We start from the raw sequence: 14538 nt of genomic DNA on the forward strand, positions 1-14538 counted from the left end.
AATGTGGGGCAGGGCCAATGAATCACTGCTTCCTGCAGTAAAGAACCCTGTACTTCTTAATGGAGGAATCAGGATGAACCAGCCTACAGAAGAGTGGGACAGTCCTAGTGGTCCAGCCACCTGCCAGCTCTGGGTCTCACAGCCAGGAGCACGTGAGCAACACAGCTGTTTCCCTCGGAGCTGCTGTGGCCTCCTGAAGCACAGGCCCCCTTCTGCAGGGTGAAATCTGGTGTCTAGGAGGCACCATCCCACTGGTCTCTGAGTGCCAGCCGGTGCACTGGGGCCAGCCACAAAACCGGCTTCTTGTTTCCTTAGGTTTGGGTAGGAAGGAATCTGAGCCCTTGAGGTGATAGGAATAATAATAATAGTGATGTTGACAAGGACAGCAGTAACAGCAGCAGCTACAAGTTGAGTGTCAGATTAATTGTCAGGCACTTTACATTCACTTCAGATTTAATGCTTAAAACCACCCCGAGAGGTGGTCATCTTTCCCCTACTTTACAGATGGGAAAATAGAAGCCTAGATTGCCTAATATATGGTGTGTTCAACACCACAAGGCTGTCTAGTAGCCACACGAGGATTCCAACACAGGTTTAACTGATGACAAACTGGGTTTCTAAACCGTTGAGCTCCATGGGTTTAAAGGGTGTGGGGTACCCCAATATGTGCAACCACTAAGATCATGAGCTCTGCATCAGCCTCCCGGGTTTGAATCAGGTCTCTCCCAATTTCTGGTTGTGTGACCATGGGCAATTTGCATAACTGAGCCTCAGTTTTCTCATTTGGAGAATGGGGGCAATGATGGATAACAGTACCTCATTATAAATTGTCACGATGAAGCTTAAATGAGTCTATACTTACAATGCTCAGCGTCTTGGACCATAACTGGGTCTCAGCCTTGATACCATTGACATTTGGGGCTAGATCACTCTTCATTGTGAGGGGCTATTCTTTGCGCTGTAGAGTGTTGAACAGCATCCTGGTCTCTACCCAGATGATGCTAGTAGCATCTCCAACTCCAGTTGTGACAACCAAAAATGCCTCCAGACATTGACAGATGTCCACCATGGGGGGAGAAATTGCCCCCCTCATTTGAGAATCACTGGCACTTAGCAAGTGCCCAAAGCATAGTAGGTATTTTATGATTATTATTTTGACTGAAGTTTAAGCTGCCTCAAAAGTTTCTGGTGGGGAAATCCTTTTGGGAAGTCCTTAACTTCTTCCACAGCCAGGAGAAGGGAATTGGGCGTTGCTCCCTGGCAGGGGCTGTCTAAAGGGAAAACCATTCCAGACAAATTGCAGTGTCTTCTCCTTGGCCACAATAAGTAGTTTTTGTTCCCAATTCCTTTTGGGGGATTATTTAAAATTGGTTCTTGTGTAACACCACAATAACCCATGGGGACTTCCTTTAAAGTAGTTTGGGTCTCCTATCACTTTACTAATTTAGGCAGCAATAACTAAGCACCTATTGTATGTAACTCTTGCACTATAAAGAGGAAGAGGTCGTCGGCCTGCAAACCAAGTGTTGCTGGTTTGATTCCCAGTCAGGGCACATGACTAGGTTGCACGTCAGGTCCCCAGTTGGGGGCGCTACTGAGAGGCAACCACACAGTGATGTTTCTCTCCCTCTCTTTCTTCTTTCCCCTCTCTCTAAAAATAAATAAATAAATAAATAAATAAATAAATAAATAAATAAATAAATAGAAAAAAAGAGGAAGAGGTGAAACTTAGTAGGCCCTTAAAGTATGCCAGCACTGTTCTATGTTTCCTACAGGTGTCATCATAATTCATCCTCAAAACACCCCTATTATCAGCCCCATTTTACAGATGAAGAAAACGAGCCTCTCTTGTTTGATTATACAGTCAGCAAGTGGTGGAACAAGTGGTTCATGCCCAGATGGGTCTGTCCCATCCTGAGGGAGCTCACAGCCTGGAAGGTAAGCCAGACAATGGAGCAAACATGCAAGGATAAAGGAAACCCAGAATATTGTTGAGGGAAGCATCCTCATCAGTGTGGTCAGGAAAAGCCAAAAGGCAGGCTTAAACTCAGTTTTAAAGACCAGGTAATGAGTGGGACAAAAGCATTCTAGCTGTCAGGACAGAATGTTCAAAAATTCCCAAGTCCAGGGACACAGAACAGCAAAACATATGAGTGGTAAACTATAAAAGTGCTGCAGCAAAGAGTGTGAGGCAAGGAATGTTGGGGGATGGGACCTGAGAGATGGTCCAGGGCCAGAGGGTGCCACGCAGAGGAGCTAGAATGTCAAGAAACCCATCACTTCCTGAAAAATACCCAGGATGAACCGGGCTGGCCGAAGCTGGTTGAAGTAAGAGAACAGCAGGTACATGCTGGTTAAGTTGAAAGAAGAGAAAAAACCAACACCTTTAGAAATGTTGACCAAAAGTCTTAGCACAGATAGAATTGTACTGAGTACTAGGAGACCGGGCATGAGTTATCTAGGTCACTGGATTAGGATTGCTGGATCACCCAACTCCAGGGGGTGCCCTCCACATCATAGTTTGTCAATGGTGCTGTCTGGAGCAGCACTATCCACCAGCGCTTTATATAAAGGTGCAACTGTTCTATGTCTGCACCACCCATTGGGGTAGTCACTAGCCATATGTTCCTTGGACATGTGTGTTACTGAGGAAATGCATTTTTAATTATATCTAATTTTAGTTAATTAAAATTTAACTTTCATTAGTGGCTACTGTTTGAACAGCACACCTTGGCCACTTGCACTGCTCAGCCTGTGTAGCTATAAATTATGGCTTCAAGTTAATGTCTTCCTTGGGAAAATCACTTGCCCTTCACAACACTGTTATTTTTTTTTTGTGTGTGTGTGTGTGTCATCAGGCATGTTGCAGTAGAACATGCAATGGAACAAATTAATTAGCATCTCAAAAGTAATTAATGGTTCGAATGATGTATAAATACCAAAACAAAGCAGACAACAAGTCAAACAACAAACAAACTCAAATTACCAGACAGCAAGAAACTTGGCATGCTTGATACCCACAGAACAAAAATATTGGCTGGGTGGTATTGGTGGAGGAGGAAGAATCTGTCACTAGCCACATAGGATAATCTGCTAAGTCATGGTCTCCAACTCATACCACATGCAAGCATCTATCAAGTAGGGTGCTGACCATTTGTAAATAGAATTAATGACCTCAATTCTTCACTCTCTTTGACATGTGCCTTTGCAGTTCCTCCCATTAAAGAGGCAGGAATGCCCCTTGATTTGGGGGTTTTGTCATGTGACTCAGTTTAGCCAATGAAATGGCAACATGTCTGATGCTGCCAAAGACTTGCAAAGCTCTAGCATGTTGGAGCTTCCCACCTTCCACTTCTCTCTCCACCATGAGAAGAAATTGCATGGGCTCTTGCCCATTGGTCCCAGGAAAGCAGGTAGAACTGAGCCACAGCAGCTACCCGACTCCAACTCAGGCTAGGCCATCCAAACCAGCTAAGCCAGAGATGCATAAATGAACTCAGACATGTGAGTTAAATGAATGCCTTCTATCGAATGTCACTCGAATTTTGTAGTTGTTATGTGGCAGAGGTTAACTGATAAGTAGATGTTAATGATTTAATTTGAAATGTCTTTATTTTCCCTAAATATTTGAAATTCCAGTATTTAGGGGCCTATATTATCATCTTCTCCACCCTTTGACTTTGTTTACTCTTGATAGCATTTACAAGTTAATTTTTTAATTTTAAGAGCAATGCACACTCATTTTAGGAAATGTTATAAAAAATAAAGAAATTTTAATGATATGTGTAATATCAATCCTCAGAGATAACCATTGTTAACATTTTGTTATGTATTTTTTCAGATGTATACAGAGATAGATACATGCTTGTACATGCATACACATACAACACACACACTTACACACACAGCCAAATATTATATAAATCTCTGTAATCTGCATCATTTTATTAGTTCAACATTTACATATACCAGCAGTTCTCCACGTCCTTAAATATTCTTCAGGAACATGATTCTTAGCAGCTGCATATTAATGATCTCTGGTATGACTGTATCATATTTTATTTAAACATTCCTTACTTTTGGACATTTCAATATTTTGTAATTTTTTATATTACAAATGATGCTGCAGCATTCATCTTTGCACATAAATCTTAGTGTGCCTTGTTCTCTTAGGTTATGTTCTTAGAAGTGAATTTTTTTGGTGAAAGGGTCCAAACAATTTTAATAAGATATTGCCAAATTATCCCCCAGAAATGTCAATTTATAGCCCCAGCAGCAGAATAGGAGAGGGGTTACCATTTTATAAGAACACATGGGAAATTTCAAAGCAGATAGATTGGGACTAAGATCTCTGAGTTTGTGGCTTACACAGGACCATCGGCATGTGGGATTCCACTAAATGTGACATTGAAGAATCCCAACATTCCTGACCTGCATGTTCACCTCTAGCAATGCAATTTTGGGTTGAGCTTGGGTAACATTGTTTAGAAAAGACAGACATGCTCTGTTGTTTTAAAGTGCAGGGGGTGTGCCCAGCAGATGTGTTCTTTGCTGATAGCAGCTACCTCTATTGAACATCCTTACCACCTGAGGGCAAACCTGGTATCCATTACTTTGTAACTTTGAGACTTTGCTGATGTACTCATTCTATCAAAGCTCAGATTTCCTCTTCAGTAGAGTGAGGCAAAACTGTGATTTAAACTGATAAATCATCTAGCAAAAAGCTTGACACTTAGAAGGTACCCTACAAATATAATTTTATCTTTTTGTTTATAAAGAGGAACCTGGACTGCTGGCAAAGGGGGAAATGTTTATAAAGTTAGAATCATTTCCAAATTGCTTCTTTGACTCTTTTAAAAAAAATGTTTTATTGATTATGCTATTATAGGCATCCCAACTTTTTCTCCTTTCCGCCCTCTGCCTGGCACCTCCCTTCCCTCCAGCAACCCCCACCCCTCCCTTTAGTTCATGTCCATGGGCCATGCATGTAAGTTCTTTGGCTACTTCATTGCCTATACTGTTCTTATCATTCCCTTGTCTATTTTGTTCTTACCAATTTACGCTTCTTAATCCCTGCACCTTTACCCCCATCCTCCCCTGTCCCCACCCAATGGAAAAGCCTCCAAATGATATCCATATCTATGATTCTGTTCCTGTTCTGCTTGTTTGCTTAGTTTGTTATTTGGATTCAATTATTGATAGTTGTGAATTTATTGCCATTTTAATGTTCATCATTTTGATCTTTTTAAAATATATAATTCCCTTTAGCATTTCATATAATAATGGCTTAGTGATGATGAACTCTTTTAGTTTTACCCTGTCTGGGAAGTACTTTACCTGCCCTTCCATTCTAAATGATAGCTTTGCTGCACAGAGTAATCTGGGTTGTAGGTTCTTGCTTTTTATCACTTTGAATACTTCTTGCCAGTCTTTTCTTGCCTGCAGAGCTTCTTTTGAAAAATCAGCTGACAGTCTTATGGGAACTCCTTTGTAGGTAACTCTGTGCTTTTCCCTTGTTGCTTTTAAGATTCTATCTTTATTTTTAACCTTTGATATTTTAATTATAATGTGTCTTGGTGTGGTCCTCTTTGGGTCCATCTTGTTTGGGACTCTGTGCTTCTTGGACTTGTATGTCTATTTCCTTTTCCAAATCAGGGAAGTTTTCTTTCATTGTTTTTCAAATAAGTTTTCAGTTTCTTGCTCTTTCTCTTCTCATTCTGGTATCCCATGATTCAGATGTTGGTACATTTAAAAATGTCCCAGTGGTTCCTAAGCCTCTCCTTGTTTTTTTGCCTTCTTTTTTTCCTGCTGCTCTAATTGAATGCTTTTTCCTTCCATGTGTTCCAAATTGTTGATCTGATTTTCAAGTTCATCCTTTCCACTGTTGGTTCCCTATAGAATTTTCCTTATTCCACTTAAGACAAACTTAAGTTTTGCCTGTGTCTTTTTTATGCTGTTGAAATACGCAGTGAGTTCCTGGAGCATCCTGATAGGTTGCTTATCTCCATTTCATTTAGTTCTTTTTCTGGTGTTTTGTTCTGTTCTTTCATCTGGGCCATAATTCTTTGTCTCTTCATTTTGGCAGCCTCCCTGTGCTTATTTCTGCGTATTATGTAGAGCTGCTTTAACTACATGTCTTAGCATATCTGTTAAGTTGTATGGGGCAGAGCCAGGGCAAGATAACCCATGTCACCACTCTGTCGTTCTGTGTTGGGAAGGGCTTGCAGAGGAGACAATGCACTGCCCTGCCTCTGGAGTTTTGCACTTCACTTTCTCTTCATATGCCACTGATGCCCTTACAGCTATTACGCTGGTGCTGAGTCCCTTAAGGGGTGGGTCTGTGTGAGTCCTGAATCCATTGTGAGCCCTTTAAGAAGACAGTTTCTTCTGCTGCCCCAACCCCCACTTCTTTTTATAGCCAGAAGTTATGGGGACTTATCTTCCTCGCACTATGACCCTGGGTTGGGTAGTATGCACTGGGGCTGGGATCCGTCATTCCCAAGGTATCCCTCCTATTTTTTACCCACCACATGTGGATGTGGAAACACCCATACCCATCTCTGCATCTCTCCACACCTCTCCGTGCTTTTTTGCTTCTCTGCTCCCCCACCCATCGGGATGAATGTGGCTTCTTTAAATCCCTGGTTGTAGAACTCCCACACTGTCAATTTTCTGACAATTCTTGGTGAAATTTTTTTGTAGTCCAGTTGTATTTTTTGCTATAGTGTGCATGGAGGCGAGTCATATTTATCTATGCCTCTATCTTGACCATAGTCCCCACTTCTTTGACACTTGTATATCCATCTCAGGTGAAATTTCCAGGGTTTGTGACAAAATGAAATACAATGTGTAAGCAATTATTAATAGAGATGTATATATCTCTAAAGACTTCTCATTTATTGTGAGATAATGTACTTTTGATTTATTTGTTTTTTTAGAGCTTAACACCCTTTCTTAAGTGTCCAAGTTAGTGCCAGTCGATCTAATTTCCCCACATACAGCAAATGTAAACTCTGGAAAAAATATAAAAAGAACCCCAACTCCCTTTAGGGCAGATGATCATGGCTAAAAGTCCAGTAGAAAACCTATATTCTTTCTTGCTTGAAGAGCCCAAGGACAGAGTTATGGACAAGTGCACTCACAGGAAAGAGAGGCAGAGATGGGGCCCTCATTTCTATGGATAAATTCTGTCTAAATCTTGGGCTGACTTCTGAAGCATGCTTGCATGGCGCAAACCCTAATTAGGTAAGGCTAAAAGAGATGAACTGAGCTGCCCAACTGGTAGATTTTGCAATCTGAGTCTCCTAAAGTAAATCACTTCCTAAAACAGATTTAAAAATCAACACTCATTGGGGGCAATAAAACAGAATTCAGGGCCTTTGAAACATAACATTTAAAATATCTAAGGTACAATTCAAAATTATTCAATGCAAAAAACGAGAAAAATGTGACCCGTTCTCAAAAGAAAAGACCATCCATGGAGGCTGAATCCACGATAACCTAAACGTTAGAATTAGTAGACAAAGATTTTTATTTTTTATTACTTTTTGCAATTTTATTTATTTATTTTTAGAGAAAGGAGAAGGTGGGGAGAAAGAGAGGAGAGAAATATCAGTGTGTAGTTGCCTCTCACATGCCCCCAACTGGGTACCTGGCCCACAACCCAGGCATGTGCCCTGATGGGGAATCAAACTGGTGACCCTTTGGTTTGCAGGCTGGCACTCAATCCACAGAGCCACACCAGCCAGGGCCAGAGAAGAATTTTTAAAGTAGCTATTGTAACCATGCTCAGCGACGTAAAGGAAAATCTGTTTTTGATAAATGAAAGGATAAGAAATCTCAGCCAAAAATGGAAATAATAAGAAAGAAAGAAATGGAGATTCTAGATCTAAAACATACAATGTCTGAAGTGAAGCATTCATACCAAGAGTTTAACAGCAAATAGAAATGACAGAGGAATGAGTCAGTAAATTTGAAAATAGATCAATAGTATTTTTGAAATATTAATTGATATACCATCTCCCTATTTTCCTTTCTTGCTCCATGCCCTTTATACCCAAATTGAAACTGATAGATAGGCTATTTTCTAGGGGAGGAATAGAAGATACGTGGGACAGTATAAAAGAAAATCTGCAAATGTTGACTTTAGTGTTCAAATATTTAAGCCCATGGGAGAATTGAAAGGATATAGAAGAGTTCCCAAATGATTAGAATAGAGTTTAACAGTAGGCCTTTATAGAGTGAGAGGAGGAGAGAAAAGAGGGGAGTTGTGCAAAAATAATGGTGTATCCTAGAGAAAGATCAGGTAAAGGGAGCTGTGGAGGGTCTTGCACTATCAATTAAATGCCCCAATCCAGAGGTGACACATATCACTCTGCTCACAGCTCCTGTGTAGTAGAACTAGTCATGTGGCCTCACCCAACTGCAGAGAGTCCAAGGAGCATTATCCCACTATGGGCTGAAAACATCTGGTAAAGCAGTGCTGATGATTGCCACAGCAGGACCCAAATCTTATCCCACTGGGATCACTACAAATGCTCCCATGGGATCTCCCTGCCCCAGAGTCTCCTGACCCTCAGGCATTCCCCATCCAGTCATCTTTCCATAATACAGACTACTTTTCAGAAGGACATCAGGATGGGAGAAAACTAGATGATCCAAAGCGGCACAGGTTGACCTAAATTTGTTTGGATTTCTTCTAAGGTGATCATACTGCCTGGTTTGACTGGTTCAGACGCATAGTGATTTGTAATTCATTAGAGGACCAGTTCATTCTGTCTAAGTCTTTTGCTTTCTTGGCACACGGGGAAGTTCTTGCCTTCAGCAGCCACAAAAATTCTTCCCTTATCTCAGGAGATATTGGAAAAGCAAACCCATTCTTTCCTTTGTCACTCAAAGGTGCAGATGCACCTTTAATAATTATAGAGACCTGTCTGGCTGGCAGGGAAAACAGGGGTGATGGAAAATTCCATCCAGGTCTCATATCTCTCTTCCTTTCTTACCCCATCTCATGTCTTTTCTCCATGTGCACATTATTTTCTTGCCACACTGAACAATGTGTGACTTCCTCAATGCACCAAGACTTACTAACTTTGAATATGCTCTTAACTGTTGGGAATGCCCTTCTCCTCTGTCTTCCATGTGGGCTCCCACTGATTTACTCACCAAAAAGATTGATTGAACACCTACTGTGTGCTAGGAGTGTCACTGGACAGGGACCAGCCTAGAATGGATCTGCCTCAGGCCGACCTATAGCGTGTGGGTTTTTGACTTTGGGCAGGGGAGATTTCACAAAATAAGTCCAGGTGATTCTGAGAGTACATTTATTAAAGCTGGGGACAGTGAAACAAAGGAAGGACTTAGGGTAGAAGAAGCAACAGGAGAGAGCCTAGGCAGGGCTTTGGCTCCCTAGAAATGTTATAGGAAAGGAGTGATCTGAAGTGGGGCTGCTGTTAGCTCACTGGGAAGTAAAAGTCACAGTGACAGAAGTGAGCCAAGGCACAGCTGTTGTTAGCTCATTGGAAAGTCAGAAAAAAAGGGAGCCTTGGAGTCAGGATCAGGGCCTGCTGCTGCTCCCCTGGTTGCAAGTCTCATGGGGACCCTTAGAGTTTAGAAGAAAGTAAAAAAGTTGATCCCCAAGAAGGGGCATGGGCAGGCTCTAGAGTCTAGAGTGAGCCCATGCTGATATCTTTTGCTTTGAGGGCTTTATCTTCCTTCTGTGGGTGAGAATCTTAGGGGAGTGTTTCAGCAGAATATTCATCAGCTTTCTAGGTCCATTTTTAATATGCTGATGCATCAAAATGAGCATAATGAGGAGTTTGGGCTTATTCTTTGGTCTGCTTTGCTGTTTTAGTTTTATCTTGGGTCTGTCTGGCTCTAATAGGGTTTTTGTTATTTGTTCCCCTGACTTCATCCGTCCTTGGGCTGGCACAAATGGTGTTAATTGGGTCTCTGTTCTCTATCTCCCTACCAGGGTGATTTAAACTATTTATTCTCTGCTTGGGGAGGAGAGGTAGAAACCATTTGCTCTCAAGTGTCCTTGGTTAAGGTTGATAAGGTCTTGTGATTCACTAGCTGGCTGGAAGTTGTACAAATTGTTTAGCCTTGTTTAATTATCTTGTATGTTTCCCCGTTCCACTTGCCCGAGAGTTTTCCTGGCTTCTTACTATCCTGCCTCAGGAGTACCCTGGGTCCTGAGGATACAACACTGAAGAAAACAGAGAATTCCAGACAGAGAATTCCCAGAGAGTGAGTGCTAACAATGACAAGGAGGATTCTTGGAGAGAGAATGGTAGGGAGGACCTAATTTGGATGGGAGCGGGTCAAGGAACAAATGCTTGGCTGAGCAAGAGGCATTGAAGCTGAAACCTGCAGTGTGGGCAGAAATTAGCCAGGGGAAGAACGGAGAGGAGCTTCCCTCAGGGAGGGAGCAGCATCTATGAAAGCCTAAATCAGAAAGAGCTTCAAGCTTTTGAGGAACAGTTAGAGCATTCTGAACAAGGCAAAGACCAGTGTGTCAAGGCTCAGTTCAAATATTGTCTCTTTTGGGGAACCTTCTCTAACCCCTCTGTGCTCTCACAGAACTTGGTACATCTTTTATGCATTCTTATGTCAACATCACTTGTTCATGCCATCCAAATACTGGTTGGGGCTCCCTGTTCCTCAGAAGCTTATTTTGTCACTCACCAAGTGCTTAGTGAGCATCTACTATGTTTCAGACTCGGTAGACACATTGGTAAATAAGATAAGGTCACTGCCTATATGAGGCTTATATTCTGGGTATAGAGAGGCAATCAACAAGTGAACACATGAACCCATAGTGAACCCAGGTGATGGTAAGTGTTCTGAAGAAACTGATATGGAATTATGTGGTGTAGACTGAGGGTTGTGGGGCGGTACTGAAATAGAATGGTGAGGAATGACTTGAGTGAGGAGATGACAATTGAGCGGAGAACTGAGCGATGGGAAGTTCTGGGGGTTGACAGAGTGGTCTACGCAGAGCAAACAGCCAATGCAAAAGCCCTGGGGTGGTCGCAAGATGTGTCTGTTCAAATGACAGAAAGAGAGATCTTACAGAGTCATGAAGTCCTGGATTAGAACTTTGGATTTTGTCCTAAATGCAACAGAAAGCCATCAGAGTTATTTTAAACAGATGACATGACCTGGACTCAGGGACTTTATAAACTTAAATGTCAAGACCTAGTTGCATTTCAAGAGCTCACTCTGGCTGTTGGTTGAGAACTGCTAGTGTGGGAGGGGGCAGACATAAAAGTGGGAGACCGTGTAGGAGGCTACTGCTGTCATCCTGGTGGGCATTGGTGGCAGTTTGCAAACTTGTTTCAAATATTCCTGACCCCATGACCTGAGATGGCCCTAGATGGCCCAAAGTCCTTCCCATGGTTTCTCGATGGCTTTGTTCCTTGGGGTCTCTTCCATTTTCAGCTCCTATGTCTGCTTGCTGGCTCGCTAACTTGTTGAAGACAGGAGGCCTCACATTCCATCACACTGCTCCTGGTCTCTCCTCCATGCCTGATGCTCTCCTTCGATTTCTGCTCTGGGGAGCAAACAGTCTTTTCACGGTCTCATACAGAGCAATTTCATCCTCTTCTCTTAAAGTCTAGGCACCAGCAGCACTCATGCCTGTAGGGAGTCAATTTTTCCCCCAGTGAATTTATTAACACATCCCTCCAAACAAATATAGCACTTTCCCCAAAAAGGAATCCTGGTGAATCAAGCGTTTTCCAGTTTGTGGCAGATCAGCCTTTCCAGTTAGCCAGAGAGCTCCTTGAGAAAAGGGGCTGTGTATGAACAATGTTTCTCTCCTAGGTCAAGCTCTCCCAGAGTCAGACCCTGGAATGATGATTCATATACATGTGATTTATTAGAAAAATGCTTCCAGGAGAAATTGACAGCAAGGGAGTGGGAAAAGCCAGGCAGGGAAGGGGATGTGGCCAAACAAGGTGGAAATTTCAGACCAGGTCCAGTCATAACCTGATCCTGTGGGGAGCTCTGGAGGGTAAAAGACATCTTAGCATCTGTCCCACCTCCAGTTAAGGGGCAGCTGGGTTTGTACATTCCTGCTTCCATGAGCCATTGTGGATGTCAATTTATAGGCACTGCTACAGATGGATGGGGTTTCTGTAGCTCAAAGGCAGTCCTGTGAAGAAGGTAGCAGGAGTGATCTGGGCACATAAAAGCTGAGAGATAAGCACAGAAAACTGGTGAAAGGGGGTGGGCAGAGCACTGATGGTGTCCACTCTACCATGTAGCTTCAGTTTGCAGGACAACTGTTGCAAGATGGGTGCTCAGTGGTACTTGCTGAATGAATAAGTGAATTACTGTCCAGGATTTCAGACTGGTGTGGGTTGCAGTGGGCACGAGGTGACTAGAAAGGTGCAAAACTATCAGTGAAGAAGACTCTTCTGAGCTTCAGGGGTGGGGTGTGGACAGGCAGGACTTGGAATCCCAGTGACAATGGCAAGTGAGGTCTCAGATGCCATCATGATGGTTACCCACGCCCTGTTCTCAGAGAATGTTCAGTAGCAATCATTTAGCAGTGTTTGGACATTTATGAGTTGTGTTTCCAGTTAGTTTTCTCATTTGACCCTTAAGACAAGCTCTTGAAAGAGATTATTCCCATTCTGGAGATGAGAAAACTGAGGCTCAGAGAAGTTGACTCACCGAGTTTCATATAGTGAAGGAGTGACAGAGCTGGGACTTGAACTTGTCTTAAAGGGGGTCAGTAATGATTAATTAGGTTCCTGAGAATGCTTAAGGTGATTACTTAATGACGTTTATCTTTGTTTCTGAGGTAGCATGATGTAAGACAGGGTTACAAAATGGAGGCCCCCATGCTAATTCTCAGATGTGTTCCGGCTAGCACAGTGAATGCTGTGGTCTGAATGTTTGTGTTCCCCACCCCCAGCCCCCAATTCATATGTTGGAATCCTAACCTCTAAAGGTGATGGTATTAGAAGTGTGGACTTGGGGACTTTGAGAAGCTTTTAACTCATTAGGTGGAGTCGTCATGAATGGGATTAATGCCTTATTAAAAAAGCTCCAGAAAGATCCCTTGTCTCTCTGGATGAAAACCCAGTGAGAAGTCAGTAATCTGCAACCCAGAAAGAGGGCCCTCACTAGAACCAGACCATGCTGGCACCCTGTTCTTGAACTTCAAGTCTCCAGAACTGTGAGAAAGAAATGTCTGTTCATTATAAGCCACCTGGTCTCTGGTATTTTGTTGTAGCAGCCTGAGCAGACTAAGACACACAATAATATATTTTAATTTAATAAATCCCATTGTTTTAACATTCAAAGATTTCACATGAAAATATGGATTTCTGGCTTTCTTGAACACCAGATCACATGGGTTCACATTACCCCTTGGTTGGGATTGTGGCAGCTCTCCAGTTATTAAATATTCCCCACCACTCCCCACAGCTGCACTATTCAATAAGGTCGCCACTAGTCACATGTGACTGTTGAGCACTTGAAATGTGGCTAGTCCAAATTAAAATGTCTGCTTCAATGTTTTAAGTTACAAATGTGTTTCACATTGGAATTCTATTGGCCACCTTGCATTTCTACTATTGCCTGACTCTGGAGGCACATGAGTTTGCAATCCTCCTGAATGAGAAGGAATTATAACTCGGACTGAAGGAACTAGAGTTCAAGTCCAGGCTCTGACACTTGTTATGTGGTCTTGGGAAGGTTACCTCCCCTCTCTGTGCCTGGTTTCCTCATTTCATAATGGGGACTTTGGACTTAATTTCAAACTTTCTGCAGCTGAAACTTCCTCTCCCACACAACTCTGAATTTACCCTTTTGTGGTGGGATGCTGCCTGCCAGCTTTGATCTGAGCTCTCCCTGCCAGGGGCCCCTCCTCTTGCCCTCATTCCAGCCCTCCTGTCTGTTTCTACATCTTTGGGGAGCCCTGATTCCATAAGGGGCCTCCTTCCTCACTCCTCAGGGGTTGCATCCTGGATCATTCTACTTGGCTTGTTTACAAAATGAGAAGTCGACCATGTTTCCCTTTCTTTTTTAGTTAATATCTACAATTTGCCCTCGTTTAATTCACATGTATTAGCTATTAGTCTGCTCACCTTCTGCATTTATTTTCATGCACCCTTGGGCTCATAAACCGTTGTACCAAGTGGTGTTGCCTATTTTAAGAACATAATTTGTTTGTAATGTGCACATCAGCTGCATGATTTGTTCTTTGCTTATAATTAACTTTTAAGCTGATGCCATTCTCCTGCCAAAAATGAAACTCAAGGTAAAATTGGTGAGATTAACCATATTGTCTGCATCCAAATCTTCCAACATCTTCCTTGGACTCAGCAAGTTTGGGAGAAATATATTTTTCCTTCCACTTTCATCTGTTACCTTGCTGATTTTGGAGCCAACCCATCCATTGGTGGGCTTGAATGTTGGAGTTGGAATCTGGCACTTTTCAGTTTCTCTTCCAAGATAAACAAACTTTCCTTCCAACCCTCTTACCCTAAAACTTGAACCCATTTCTTTCTTCCTGAGAGGGCC

This window comes from Furipterus horrens, unplaced genomic scaffold (assembly GCF_987537825.1).
Source record: "Furipterus horrens unplaced genomic scaffold, mFurHor1.1.pri manual_scaffold_5, whole genome shotgun sequence".
In the NCBI taxonomy this organism is placed as follows: domain Eukaryota; kingdom Metazoa; phylum Chordata; class Mammalia; order Chiroptera; family Furipteridae; genus Furipterus; species Furipterus horrens.